This window comes from Salvia hispanica, chromosome 5 (assembly GCF_029641045.1).
Source record: "Salvia hispanica isolate PSC_SH4W2 chromosome 5, Shi_PSC_v1, whole genome shotgun sequence".
Taxonomy (NCBI): Eukaryota; Viridiplantae; Streptophyta; class Magnoliopsida; order Lamiales; family Lamiaceae; genus Salvia; species Salvia hispanica.
The window spans coordinates 24,407,616-24,422,592 of NC_142696.1; positions in this window are offsets into that span (position 1 = coordinate 24,407,616).

A 14,977-nucleotide genomic window follows, 5' to 3' on the forward strand; every position below is an offset into this window, starting at 1 on the left:
TGTATGTACTTTGGGTTCGGCACGGGTCTTAATGCAAAATTAGTAAAGTAAGAGAGAGGTAGAGAGAAAAATTAATTAAAGTACTGTTAGTGGGTAATGGGTCCCACCTCATTAAAGAGAAAAGAGTTTTTCAAATTAGAAAGTGCATAATCTTGTAGGACGAATTAAAAATGAAAGAGTGCATATTCTTTTGGAACGGAGGGAATATCATTTTTCCATAATGAGTACAGAAAATGAAGTGACTTGTGGAACAGACGACCCTAATTCTTCGTCCGATCGAGTTCAATGTCAGTTGCTAGTTTGTCTGATTCGGAATACTAATATAATATTCTTAATATTAATTTGATTCCCCACTTAAAGGGTTGATTAAATTTCAAGTGTCATGTAAAAGGGTTTGAACGTTGGTCCCAAAAACTACATGCATAGTGAAGAAGGTTGACAAAAGTCTAATAATGAAGGCATGCTAAATTAATATATGCGATTTCTCCTTTCATACATACAACCACTAGAACTTATCTCGATATTATTTCTCCATTAGGTTAAAGATCTAAATGATAAATTCACAATAATTAAATATATTAAAGTTACTACTACTACTCTACTTTTTACGACTGATAAAGAAATATGTGAAACAAAACAAAGTGCTCGATATTCAGAATTCTTAAATATTCAGAGCAAGTCAGAAAATCTTTAAACAATGTCATTTTCATCACTCCAACACTTCCGCCTAATAATTGAATAATTTGGAAAAAAAAAATTAACAAATGCTAAATTTCACATTATTTGAATTAAAAAAAAAAACTCGTAGAACAATAGTAAAAAAGTGTCGAAATCGTGTATGTTTATAAACAAACAATACCAAAATACTCGTATGAGGAGCTCGCTGTGGCTACGAAGGGAAAAATAAAATAAGTAATAAATTTTTAAGGATGAAGGGAGTAAAAAATACTTAAAATTGAGGAAAAGTAAAGTAAGAGAGAAAATAATTCATCATCCATATTATTTTTTCTCTTATTTTACTTTTCCTCTACTTTAACTATTTATATCTCCCTCCGTCCTAGTTAAGATGACTCTTTTCGTTTTTCACATGTTTTGAGAAAATCATAATAAATAGTTAAGCGAGAAAAAGTAAAATCAGAGAGAGAATAATATGAAAGACACTCTCTTCTATTCCTCAGTCCCATAAAAATATGTGCACTCTCTATTTTCATATGTCCCGCAAAATTATGTCTATAACATTTTTTGGAAGTTATATCAATTTAATAATGTAGGTCTCACTATCCACTAACACTGCTTTAATTATCATTCTCCTCATTTATCTTACTTTACCATTCCATTCTCTTCCCATATCTTACTTTACTAATTTTATCTTAATTCTCGTGTCATATCCATTGCCTATTTGCCCCTATTTTTATGGGACGGGGGAGTATATTATTCTCTCTTACTTTACTTTTCCACCACTTTAACTATTTATTACTCCCCCTGTCCCACAATAATTGCCACTCTTATTGCAGGCACGAGTTTTAAGAAATGTAAAGAAAAGTTGGCTAGAAAAGTTGGTTAGAAAAGTTAGTGGAACGTATGATCCACTTTTTTATATTGATTTTATAATAAAATGTGAGTGAGGTGAGTTAGTGGAATGTAGAACCTACTTACCATTTTGTGGTAAAAATGAAGTGTGATAATTATTGTGGGACGGACCGAAATGGAAAAGAGTGATAATTATTGTGGGACGAAGGGAGTACGGATTTTTTTAAAAATACATGCGAAAAAGAAAAAAAGTCATCTTAAATAGAGCAGAAGGAGTATGATTTTTTAAAACAAGTGCGAAAAACGAAAAAAGTACTCCCTCCGTCCCATAAAAATTGAGTCGTATTCCTTTTTAGTCTGTCCCAACAAAGTTAAGTCATTTCCTTTTTTAATAAAAGACAAAACATATAATCACTCCTACTTTATTCCATCATTTACTTTACTCTCTCTTATCTTTCCTACTTTTTACATCTCTCATTTATTTAATATAAATTCTTAATCTCCGTGCTCAAAAATTTTGTCTCAACTTTTATAGGGCGGAGGGAGTATAAAGAATAGAATGAGAGAAATGATAATGAGAATAGCCCCATCCCTATAAATATGTCAAAAAGTAAAAATGAAAGTAAATACGTGAAAGGAGAAAATTTTTTCTCCATATTTTATTTGCCAAAAGAAGTAGTATAAAGAATAGAATGAGAGAAATGATAATGAGAATAGTAAATATGTAATGAAAGTAAAAATGAAAGTAAAAATGAAAGTAAATATGTAATGGAGAAAAGTTTTTCTCCATATTTTATTTGCTACTTTTTAATGTTCAATCTCTTTTTTTTTAAACAGGAGGAAATTACAGCTGATATCAAAAGGACTCGAATTCGACACCTTATACAATAATGTGAACCTGACCTGTTATACAATAATGTCTAAGCTCTTTACCACTAAGACAAAGACTCTGGACACTTTTTGATGTTCAATCTCTTTTAGAATGAATTGCTATAATATCTAGTGTAATAGGGATTTGTTTAGTTAATTTTTGAAGAAAACATATTGTGACCATTAATTGAACCAGCCACCCCTCACTTTGGACACATTCAATTTTTACTGTAATTGAACCACCCACCCCTCACTTTGGAAAAATTCAATTTTTACTGTAATTGAACCATCACACCCCTCACATTGGACATTGAAGCAGCGCCAAAGCCATGAAAAATAATTAAATTTCACATGGCAATTCCTTGACAACCACCCCAACCACCCCAACCCCTTCAACAATATATCCATCAAATACTGCTCTTTCTGGCCAACCATAATTGGAGTATTTTTTTGATACGAAATTTAAAAGATATATGTGATAAAACTAAAGTGGAAAGAGTAAAATAAGAAAGATGATAAAATAAGAGAAATAAAGAGATAATAAAAAATACGATTCGACTACCTTGATAAGGATGGAGTACTTATTTTTACATTCTCTTTTCATAATACTAGGGGTATTTATTTGTGATAACTTGATCTCCAATTTCACGAAAGAATTAATACTCCAGTATAAGAAAAATCAATAACTCCGTTCCATTCCAAGTAAATTTGTAGAAAGAGTTTCGTTCCAACAAAATTAATTTTCAAGTTATTTAAAAAAATCAGAAATTAAATTCAAAATAATAGTATGAATTAAATTGAAATGGACACTAGAAGTTAGTGTAGTAATGAATTTAATTTATTAATCAATAAATTGTGATTTAGTTACTGTTCTCACTAGTCCATATTAGTGCAATCATTTTGCTATTTTGATACATTTCATATTATTGGAATCATTTTCTTTTTTAGTAGAAGTCAACAGATTTCCTCTCATTTATTTTACTCTTTCTTACTTTATTCTATTTTCACATCTCTACCTTTTTGTTTCCAACTTTATTCTTTCTTTACTTAATTCAATTAACATAATTTTTCTTAAATTATATGCCGAGAAAAATATTTGCATTACTATAGAATAAAGGGAACACTAATTGGGAATGAACAATTCAATCTGAAATTAAAATTAGAACACTTTCCAACCAAATTAATAGCAATACTCATTAGAGCATCCGCAATGGTTAATAGGCCAGCCATAGGCCAGCCATTCTCTCCTCTGCCACGTCAGCAACACTAAAAAAACCACCTGCCACGTCAGATTTAGGCCAGCCATAGGCCAGCCGCAATAAAAACAATTCAAAATATACTACATTTACGGAATTAAAATTGCGATATACGGAATTAAATTTACGACACATATACGGGAAAAATAATCCATTCCATTAAAAAAAAAGTACAAAGATTTAAAAAAAAAAGTACATGATTTTTTTTTTAAAAAAAAGGGCTTCAACACCCGAGCCCCGCCACTCTCTACTCCTCATCGCCGTCGCCCTCCTCGTGGCCGTCGCCGCCGCCGCTGCCGCCACCCGTGGTATCTGAGCCCACGTCGGAACCCCCCAGCCTCCTCGTCGCGATCTCTAAATCAGCACGCATGCTCTCGACCATCTCGAAAAGAATCCTCTTCTCCGTGGGGTCAGTGGCGTTCTTCCACTCTCGGAAGACCTGTAACATCTGAGCCCGCGTTTGGTTACGCGAATTGAGAGTGTACTCGAGTGGGGCGGCTGGGAGGGCGGAGGACTGGACCTCGCGGGGCGATAGGGGGGATCCGCCCCTCGCAGCCCGCTGCGCCCGCTTCTGTCCAACCGGGCGGGGGCGACCAGTAAATGAAGGAGGGGATGGAAACTCCTCAGCATCCGGGGGGAGGTCGTGGGATCCGCCGCTGCTGCCGCTGTAGTCGCCGCTATAGTTAAGTCGCTGCTTCTTCGGCCACCCAGCGTCGCACCCCGCCCGGAACTTCTCCGAGCCCTTCAGCAACAAGAAGCACTCCCAGAAGGTGAACTCCTTATACTTCCCCTCCAAGGGGAACTGACTCGCGGCTATCCTCCGGGCGTCGTCCTCAGTCTGCCCACTTTTGAGCTGACGGAGGGCGTTGGCGTACAAATTCGCAAAACGGCCCACTGCGGCCCTGATGCGCTCCCACCCCTTCCAGACCTCCTCGTTGCTGAAGTCCTTCCCGTGCGGGCAGTGGTTCTTATAGGCAGCCCTGATCTTCGCCCACATGTTGACGACCCGCTGGTTGTTCGCAACCAGTGGATCGTCGCACACCTCCAACCACCCCTTGGCCACCGCGGCGTACTCATCCTCCGTCCACTTCCTCCGGCCGGTGGCAGTGGGCTGCGATGACTCGCCGACCGCCTTGCCCTTCCCCTTCCCCCTCGTCTTCTTCCTCGGCGCGGCCGGCGTCGCTCGAACGGGAGTATCATCGTCCCCGAGATCGATCCCCATATCATGCAATGACAGAAGGTCATCGCCAGAGAACTGCGTCTCCACCGGGGTCGACGTGTGAGACGAAGCCGTCAAAAAATCAAGCGAGGGCCGATATACCGCGTCCCCTCCCGGTGACCCCTGCACCCCCCCCGGCATCCCGGGATACATGCCGTGCAGCATCCCCCCCGCCACATCATCCCCATCATCTGCTGCAACATCATCTGCTGCTGCATCTGGGGCATACCCCCCCACCCGGGCGCTGACTGCCCGCCGCCCGGCATACCCCCCTGGTTCCCCCCCATCGCCCCCCCCCCCCCCCCCCCGGCGCACCAGCCATCATCCCCATCATCTGATTCCAAGGGATGTTAAATCCCGGGCCCATCTGCCCCCATCCAGATCCCACGGGTACTGTGGGAGTCTGAGAGCCGCTCGTCGCCGGACTGGACTCGTTGTTGTGATCCATCACTCGATGATGCTCTTGAACAGAAAGTTAGAGAGAGAGAAAACTCGTTAAAACAAGTGGTGCAAATGAAAATGAAACGAAAATCGCGTTTATATATGATTTAAAAAAAAAAAAAAAAAACGAAAATCGGCGCTGGCCGATCGCTGGCCGATCGGGCCTCTGTAATGGCGGCTAGCCGATCGGCCAGCGGATCGGCTAGCGACGAGCGATCGGCCAGCCCACGCCGATGCGCTCGCCGATTTCGCGCTGGCCGATTGCAATGGTTCGGCTAGCCGATCGGCTAGCGCGACGAATCGGCTAGCCGGTCGCTAGCCGACCATTGCGGATGCTCTTACTTATGTTAACCCAGTAGGCAAATCAACAATAATCCCTTCATCTTAATTAAGTTGAGTGAAAATTATTGAGCACAAAGATTAAAAAATTGAATCAAAAAGTAGGAGAAATGAATAAAGTATGAAAGATAAAGAAAGAATAAAATAGGTAATAGAATAAAGTAAAAGTGATTTGATGTTTTATTTTTGAGTGAACTTCAAAAATGGTCCCTGGACAATGGGTTTATCTTGTCCATAGTCCTTGGACTTTAAAAATATCACCAGTAGACCCTGGACTAAGGGTTTATCTCGAAATTGGTCCTTTTGACTTTTTTTAGTACGAAAATGCCCTTTATGGGGGTTTTGGGAGGTTTGGGCAATTTAATCTTTTTACACTTTTAACATTTTAAATCTGATATTATTTCAGTTAAATTCTTCCATTTTGTCATCCTTCACTTTGTTTTTTATTTCAATATTATATTTAATTTTATAAAATTAAATTTTAAATTTTGATTTATAAATATCAATAAAAAATTTTAATTAAAACTATTAATTCATGGACACTATAAATATTGATTAAAACTATTAATTTTTGTTATTTAATATAATATTCAGCTGAATTGAAGAAGTACAGAAAAATAATATATCAATCATGATGAAAAAATAAGAGCTATTCTATTTAGCCTTCGTTCGGTTGTTATAATTACTTGTGATTGAATATTATGAAATTGACTAAAAATTTGATCCTACTAAAAATTTTATATAGGAGTATTTTTTATTAAATTTTCTAGTAAATTTTGATTGTTTTCAAATTAATAAACGAAAATTATATTAATCCTACATTTCAGAATAAATCGTGTTATATGATTTATTTATTATTAAAGCTATTAAACATTGATTAAAACTAAGGCGTTGTCATAACTTATTGATTAAATATTATACACTATCAAATATTGATTATGACTATTAATTTTTGTTATTTAATAATTTTTCTAATTAAAAAAGTTTATTGATATTTAAAAATTAAAATTTAAAATTTTGTAAAATTAAATCTAATATTGAAATAAAGAAACAAAGTGAAGGATGGCAAAAGGGAAGAAGAATGATAATTTTGAAATGACTAAAGTCCATTTTTGGTCCTTAACATATAGCGATTATGATTTTGGTCCATAACATTATCTTTTGAATTATTTGGTCCTTAAAAAATAAAAATCGGTCACATTTGATCTGAAATGGACGGAGTTGTTAAAAATTAACAATCAACGATTTTTTAAATCAATTTTGACCGGATTAAGAGTTTTAATTATGTTTAATTAATGTCTAATATCTAATTAACCAAAATCTGAAAAATTACAAAATTTTAAGTAAATAATAGTAATAACTATTACAAAATTAAATTAAACATAAAATGATATAACAAAAGAAAATGAAATCGCGAAATCTCCCAATCTCTCTCAATCGCGAAATCGCGTCCATCTCCCAATCTCTCTCACTTTGCACACCGGCGTAAACACCTAGTTTTCGTCGGCAAATCGGAGTGGGGTTCTCACCGGCGATTCCACCGTAGTTCGCGGTGGCGATTTACATACAAATCAACCGACGATTCAACTAGTTTTAGTTATTCAAACTAAAACTCTCACATTCGGTCTCCGACAGCGGCATTGAAGAAGTCACGGCGTTGTCTTCCCCCTTGTTGGTTTTCCATAGGTGTTGACGATTCGGAGTGAAGCCCGATTCTTGCAATGGCAAAATTCGTACCAGAATCGGAGGTCACGTCTACCGCCACTCCCACCAGTCTCTCTGCTGTAGTTCGAACAGTCCATGGTTGGCGAGTTGGGGTTACTTGATGTTCTTCCAAGAACTAGGGTTTTGTCTCCAAAAGAAACGATGAAGAAGATGAAAAAAGAATAAGAATGTAAACTTATTCTAGAGTTTTTAAATGATACAAGCAATTCCTTTTAATAAAAATAATTTTAAAAAATTAGAATTTATTTGAAAAAGAAAAAAAATTCTAATTTTTAAAACTCTTAATCCGGTCAAAATTGATTTAAAATTCGTTGACTGTTAATTTTTAACAACTCCGTCCATTTCAGACCAAATGTGACCGATTTTTATTTGTTAAGGACCAAATAATTCAAAAGATAATGTTATGAACCAAAATAAAAAAATCGTCATATGTTAAGGACCAAAAAAGACCTTTACTCTTTTGAAATATATTAGATTTAGTACATAACTGAAATAATATCATATTTAAAATGTTAAAAGTGTAAAAAGACAAAATTGCTCAAACCCCCCAAAAGGGCATTTTCATACAAAAAAAGAAGCCAAAAGGACCAATTTCGAGATAAACCCTTAGTCCATGGACTATTGATAATATTTTTAAAGTCTAGGAACTATAGGCGAGATAAACCTATAGTCCAAAGACCATTTTTTAAGTTGACTTTTTATTTTTTGTCAAATAAAAAAATAATTCATCTTAATTGGGACATCACAAAAAGAAAAGTAATATTACTCAACTTAGTTAATGATGTATTACACTTTGACACGTTAGTAGCAATAATGCACAACTTTTGTTGGGACATGTTTGTGACCATTACATTTACTACTCCATCCGTCTCAGAAAAGTTGGCATACTTTGAAAATGGCACGAGATTTTAGGAGGTTTTGTTTTGTGTGTTAAATAGAGAGAGAAAATATAATTTTTATATTCATGTGAGAGAGAACTTTTTCCAAAAAGGGAAATGTGACATCTTTTATGGGACAAACTAAAAAGGAAAGTGTGTCAACTTCTCTGGGACGGAGGGAGTATCTTTTACGGTTGTTGACTACACAAATGCAATAATTGCATACCTTTATTTCGAAATTAGAAAAAAAACAATGAAAAGGGAAAATTCTGATTATAAAAAAAAAAACGAAAGTAAGGGAGAGGGTTAATTGGATGTTGCTAATCAATATAAGTTCAGGTAATAATAAAGAGGATTTTTACAATTAAATTTATAATTTTAATTCTTATAGTTAAACTATATAGTACCATTCATAATACTGATGATATATTAGTATTAAACTAGACACAAACCAATAATTTGGTTGGAAGTAATTTAATCAAACACAATTCCCTTGTTGCAGTATTATGCATTGAACGGATTAAATATAAAACAACTATTCATATGAAAGGAATCAATTAATTAGAATCACCAATTGAGATTAATTAAAATTAATCGATATCTATACAATATATAAAAGTGGAGTTTTGAAGATATTTACAAGAGTGCCATTTAATTTAAAATATTATATTAATTAAAAATGTGTGATTAAATAAATGGCAGCTACAAACGTGTGAACTATGAAAACCTACCTGAAGTGAGTGGGAGGTTTTACAATGAAGGTGTAAACGTGAGAATCAGTTGTCATATTTTAAAAAAAGAAACTGTAAAGAATTGCGTCAAAAAGAAACGTGGGAATCATTTATGGATGTGGAGAAAACTGATTCTGCTAAACTGAAGCAAAAAATTGAGGCCCTCGGAGTAAAGTTCGAATCTTGCACACCTGGCCAGTTTGATCTCTTGTATTGTCATAAGGTATTTTACTTTCTCTATTTTTACTTATATTTTAGGAAAAATAAATCTCTATTGCTGGATAAATTTCTGTGTGTTCTATTATAATTCATCGATTTCCTCAAAAATTGATCGAGAATGTCTTAGGCTTGTACCACTTTTTATCAAAAAGACGTGTGGTTGGTCTCATAGTGTAAGATATGATTTTCAATAATTGCACAGAAAATAGAATGAAATGCATTTCATTTTCCATAAAATATGAGTTTGTCGTTTCATTATAGTACTCCATAGTTGTTTGTATTCTTATAAGAGGAGAGGAAGAAAATTGAAACCATATGAAATGGGATTCAACTTCTTAATGGTCTTACAATCATTAGTCAACGATTAAAACTATGGAAGCATTCCCTTTGCCAATTTTAGTTTTGAAATTGGTGAGTATTTTGTAAACTTTCATAGACATGAATTCTTGCATATTACAATTTTTAATAGTGTCAGCGCAAAGTTGTGTTTGCACAATTCACGAACGCAAATATATCTCCAAATTGCAATATAAGATCTGTAGTTGATTTTTGTTTGAAGTTCTTACCTATAACTGGGGGCATACTGACCTGATGGAAAAGATGGCAGGACGATAAAAGTGTTGGAGACGATGAACAGATAAGATGAATGCTATTGGAGATGGATGGAGATGGAGGCCGTTGAGCATATGTGATTCTGGATTCCATTTCTTATTGAATTTTTAATTTCATGATTGCACTCTAATCAACTGTTGTATTTATTTTAAATTTTTAGTTGCTATTGTTCATCGATTTTCAATTAATGAAATTATTGAATATTAATTGATCAGTAATTAAAGAGATTAATGGATTGTGTAATTAATTCAAACAGAAATATTATATTTAATTTTGAACGTTATTAAATATAATATATAAGACAATATAAGAAGCTGTTTTTATTTTTCAACATTACCAACAATAAACATAATCAAGATTGCTTCTAATTGGTTTGAATTGTGATCTATAAATTCTATATAATTTTGTTTGTATTTATTTATATTATCTTTACTATTTATTTTAATTGTTTACTTAATTGACATTTTTACTTTTGTGTAAAGAAAATTCAAGTCGTGCAACGCACGTGGATGACACTAGTATTTAGTAATGGTCCTCGAGCAACATGAATGTGAATATGAGCCAAACTTACCACATTATTCCCATTTTTATTACTATGATAATAATAATGATATTGATAATATTAATGCTTTGCGATCAAACATATCCAAGCTACCAAAACTTAGTTTATAATATGAGTTAACATAAGATACCAATAATCAAACATACCCTAAATCAAATAGTCAAAAAATAAACAGAGGGCACAGATACATTCCAAAGATAATTAAAGGGCTTACACACATTAAAAAGTTAAACAAAAATGGGCTTACACGAGTCTTATGCCCTTTAAAAGGATACAAAAATTACCATACTCCTAAAATAAGATAAAAATCCTAGATTAAATAGTCCTAAAATACAATAAAAATAAGCCCTAGGTTAGCACGAGAGAATCAGTGTTGGTTCCGAATCATTTGATGCAGATCTTGTTCATCCACTTAGTTGCAATCATACTAGTATTATTTTTGTAGAATTTATGTTTTATTTTAATTTCTTAATTTTGTGTATTATTTTGCAGATCACTCGCTTGGAGACATGCTTAAGCTGTATATCAAGTACGACACGGGCGATGTCCATGATTTCACAGCCCGCATCCTTGGCCAAACCTCACCGCATAGGGTTGCATCCTATGTCAAGATGTTGCAATAAGGAGTTTGCAACATGTCGACATAGGATGGAACTCTCTGCGGCGAGGTTTGGGAAAGGACGCGGGCTGTGAAATCATGCACATCGCCGGTGCCGTACTTGATATAGAGCTTAATCATATCTCCAGGCGAGTGATCTGCAAAATAATATACAAAATTAAATTAAAATAAAAATATAAATACTACTCCCTCTGTTCTATAGTAGTAGAGTCATTTTGGTACGTTCCATAGTAATATAATCATTTCCTTTTTTGGTAAAAGTCAACGCATTTTTTTCCACCTACTTTATTCTCTCTACATCTCTCTACATTTTTCATTTCCTACTTTATTCTTTATTTACTTAACTCATCCAACACAACTTTTCTTAATCTCCGTGCGGAAGAAATGTCTCCACTACTATGGAACGGAGGGAGTAGTATATTTCATTACTCATCGCCAGTTTTGTTGTGCAGTTTCTTAGAAGGAGGAGAGTGAAATTGGATATCAGATATGACAAACTAGTGTTTTGGGATTTAAAATTTGCGCAGAGTAAAAAGGCATATCAAGGGTCATGCCAGGAGTTATAGTATTAGATATTATAAAAAATGCCAGCAGGAGGAGGAGGAGGAGGAGGAGGAGGAGGAGGAGGAGGAGGAGGAGGAGGAGGAGGAGGAGGAGGAGGAGGAGGAGGAGGAGGAGGAGGAGGAGGAGGAGGAGGAGGAGGAGGAGGAGGAGGAGGATCCACAAGCTAAACAAAATGTCAACAAATACAACATTATGTCAACAAGGGGGTAAAATTGTAATTTCTTTAATAAAAAAAGCGTGAAACATCCAAACTGATTTCAAACCAATTTCTAAAATTTCTCTAAAATCTCTCTTCCAAAATCTTCAAATCTTCATCTGCAAAATCTCGCTGATCTTCAAAATTCAAAACGTAAACATTCAAAATCTCGCTGATCTAAATGACGAATGAAGAGGAAAATCTGAAAGACGGATTGGTAGGAAGAGAGGCGGCAGACGCCGCTGGAGGCTTCTCGGAGGAGGATTGGTCGCTCGTTGATGAAGATCGGGAGGGTTTTGGTGGTGGAGGAGAGGAGGAAGGTGAGTGTGTACACGAAGAGACCTAATCGCTTCTCGATCCCCGATTTGTCTAATCCGATGTTGATGTAGATCGTGCCGAGCACGATTCCGACTCCTATGGCTTGCAATGTGTTGCTGACGAGCAATTGCTTCGTTCTGTAAATCAATTTCCAGAATCGGAAGGATAGGAGTGTGATTTCGTGGATTCTCGAGCTTCCAGATCTGATTTTGTGTTCAATTGGAGGAGGAGAGATGGATTCGATTGATTTTTCCGGCTACTGCTCCGGCTGTTCCAGTGGTTGGAGGTCGGTGAGGATTTCCATGGCAAATTTGAGGGGATCGAGCTAGGGGGGGACGGTGAAGCCGTTGGAGAGGAGGAAGGCTTCGAGGGAGGAGTTGTCGCTGTGGTGGATCACGAAGCAGCAGCAGCCGCCGCAGGGCATGCCGCCGGAGCTCTTCTCCGTGCTGCAGTAGGTGAAGAGAGCGTTTGTGCCGTTTTGGAGCCACCAGCAGCGCAAGGGGGCGGCAGAGGTGGTGGAGCTCGATCGGATTCTCCAGGTGTTTGATGAATTGATTCAGAAGGTGTGTCGTTTATGCGTGTGAAAGTTTAGAGTGAATTGTCTCTCTAATCTAATTATTAAGATTCGATTTTTTTCCAGAATAAAATGTTCTTTTTTCTTGTTTATAGTGATGGTTGAATGTGTTCTGTTTTTCTAGCAAATGTTTCCTTTCTTTTCAATGAGGGATTTTTTTTGGTGGATTGTTTTTCTTATTCTTGAGCTGAAATTGTTCTTGATGGAGTTGCTGTCTTACTTAATTCTGCTGATTTTTTATTGGTCTTGATATCTTACCATATCTAATCTCTCTCTCTGTTTGCCTCTTGAGCTAAGATTTCCATAGCTTCTTGGTTCCTGAAAGAAACATATTGATCTATTTGAGAGAAAGAGTGAGAGAGAGAGAGAGGGAAACATCTTGATCTTGTAAGGAATAGAGTGAAAAGCAGCACTCTCAATATTGATGATGACGATGATGATGTGCAGAGCCATAAAATAGTAGTTATCTTTTAATTACAAGAATTGTTTTAGTTGTTGACACTATATACAAGTTGTTGACAAGATGTTGACATTTCGCCTTCCGATATGGAAGGCGAAATGGAAGGCTTCTCGATCGACGCTGCCGAGTTCCCCGATTTCTTAGGCGTCATTCTACTCGATAGCACTGATTTTAACGATCTCTTCCTCGGAATCGAAGACGGCGACGTTTTGCCCGATCTCGAGATGGATGCCGAGAGCTCCTCGCCGACAGCATTGATTTCTACTCTTTGTTGGATTTTGTAGTGAGATCTGCAATTTTACTCATTTTTCCTGAATTGGAATTTGTAGATCTAAAAATTGGAACAATAAGATTTGTGAGATATTGAATCCTCGTGTCGAAATTGTTAAATTTTTTAATTGACTAATAGATTTTGTGTATGTTGGTGGAAGTGTCAGCTACACTTTCAAGTCATGTCAACTACACGTAAAAGTCATGTCAACAATTATATGTCATGTCAACTACACTTTCAAGCCATGTCAACTACACTACAAGCTATGTCAACAATAATTATAAGCCATGTCAACTACACTTTCAAGCCATGTCAACTACACGTACAAGTCATGTCAACTACACGTACAAGCCATATCATATCAACTGCATACACATATAATGTCAACTATGTGTACAATCCATGTCAACTACACATCAAATGTCAACAACTATGTAGTTGACATAAAAAAAATTAAAATTGAAAAAAATTAAATTTTTTTAAAAAAAAAAATTAATTAATTTTTTTTTTTAAATGTAAAAAAAATTAAAAAAAAAAAAAACAATGTCAACTACACGTACAAGTCATGTCAACTACATGCACAAGCCATGTCAACAATTATAAGTAATGTCAACTACACTTTCAAGCCATGTCAACTACATGTACAAGCCATGTCACGAAATTATAAGTCATGTCAACTACACTTTCAAGCCATGTCAACTACACTTTCAAGCCATGTCAACTACATGTCAATTGATATGTGAATTATAAGTGTTATTTTTTAGTTGTTGACATTTTAATACGAGTTATTGACATTCGATATTCTCGGTATTGATATGTGAATTATAAGTATTATTTTTTAGTTGTTGACATTTTAATACGAGTTGTTGACATTCGATATTTCGCCATTTTAGAAATGAAATGACGATAATACCCCTAGTTGGCATAATCATGTCAACTATACACATATAATGTCAACTATAAGTTGTTGACATTTGATGCAGCCACTCATTCATAATTTTCGTGCGATGTCAACAGCGTGTAGTTTATGTCAACTAGGGGTATTATCGTCAATAGCTTGCACATCAAATGTCAATAGCCTGCATCAAATGTTAACAACTTATAGTTGACATTATATGTGTATAGTTGACACGAATTGTATATGTAGTTGACATTATATGTGTGTAGTTGATATGAATTGTATATATAGTTGACATGGATTGTACACATAGTTGACATGAATTGTAAATGTAGTTGACATTATATGTGTGTAGTTAACATTAATTGTATATATAGTTGACATAGATTATATAGGTAGTTGACATGCATAGTTGATATTAAAAAGGGGAGATAACTAAATCTTAGCAACTAATTTTCAAATGAGAAATATTACCAAACAATCAGAGTGCAAAATATTTCATGCTTTAATTTGGAGAAATAAAAGAGAGAGACACGTAACATTTGCCTCAAAAGCAGAATTCTTTACGTGTTTTCCGTTCCTTTCATACTTGGTAAATCATCCAACAACAATAAAAAAATTGTACATTTAACATTTCTTCAATATCGAGAATATCAGATGTCAACAACTAACAAATAACACTTATAATTGACATA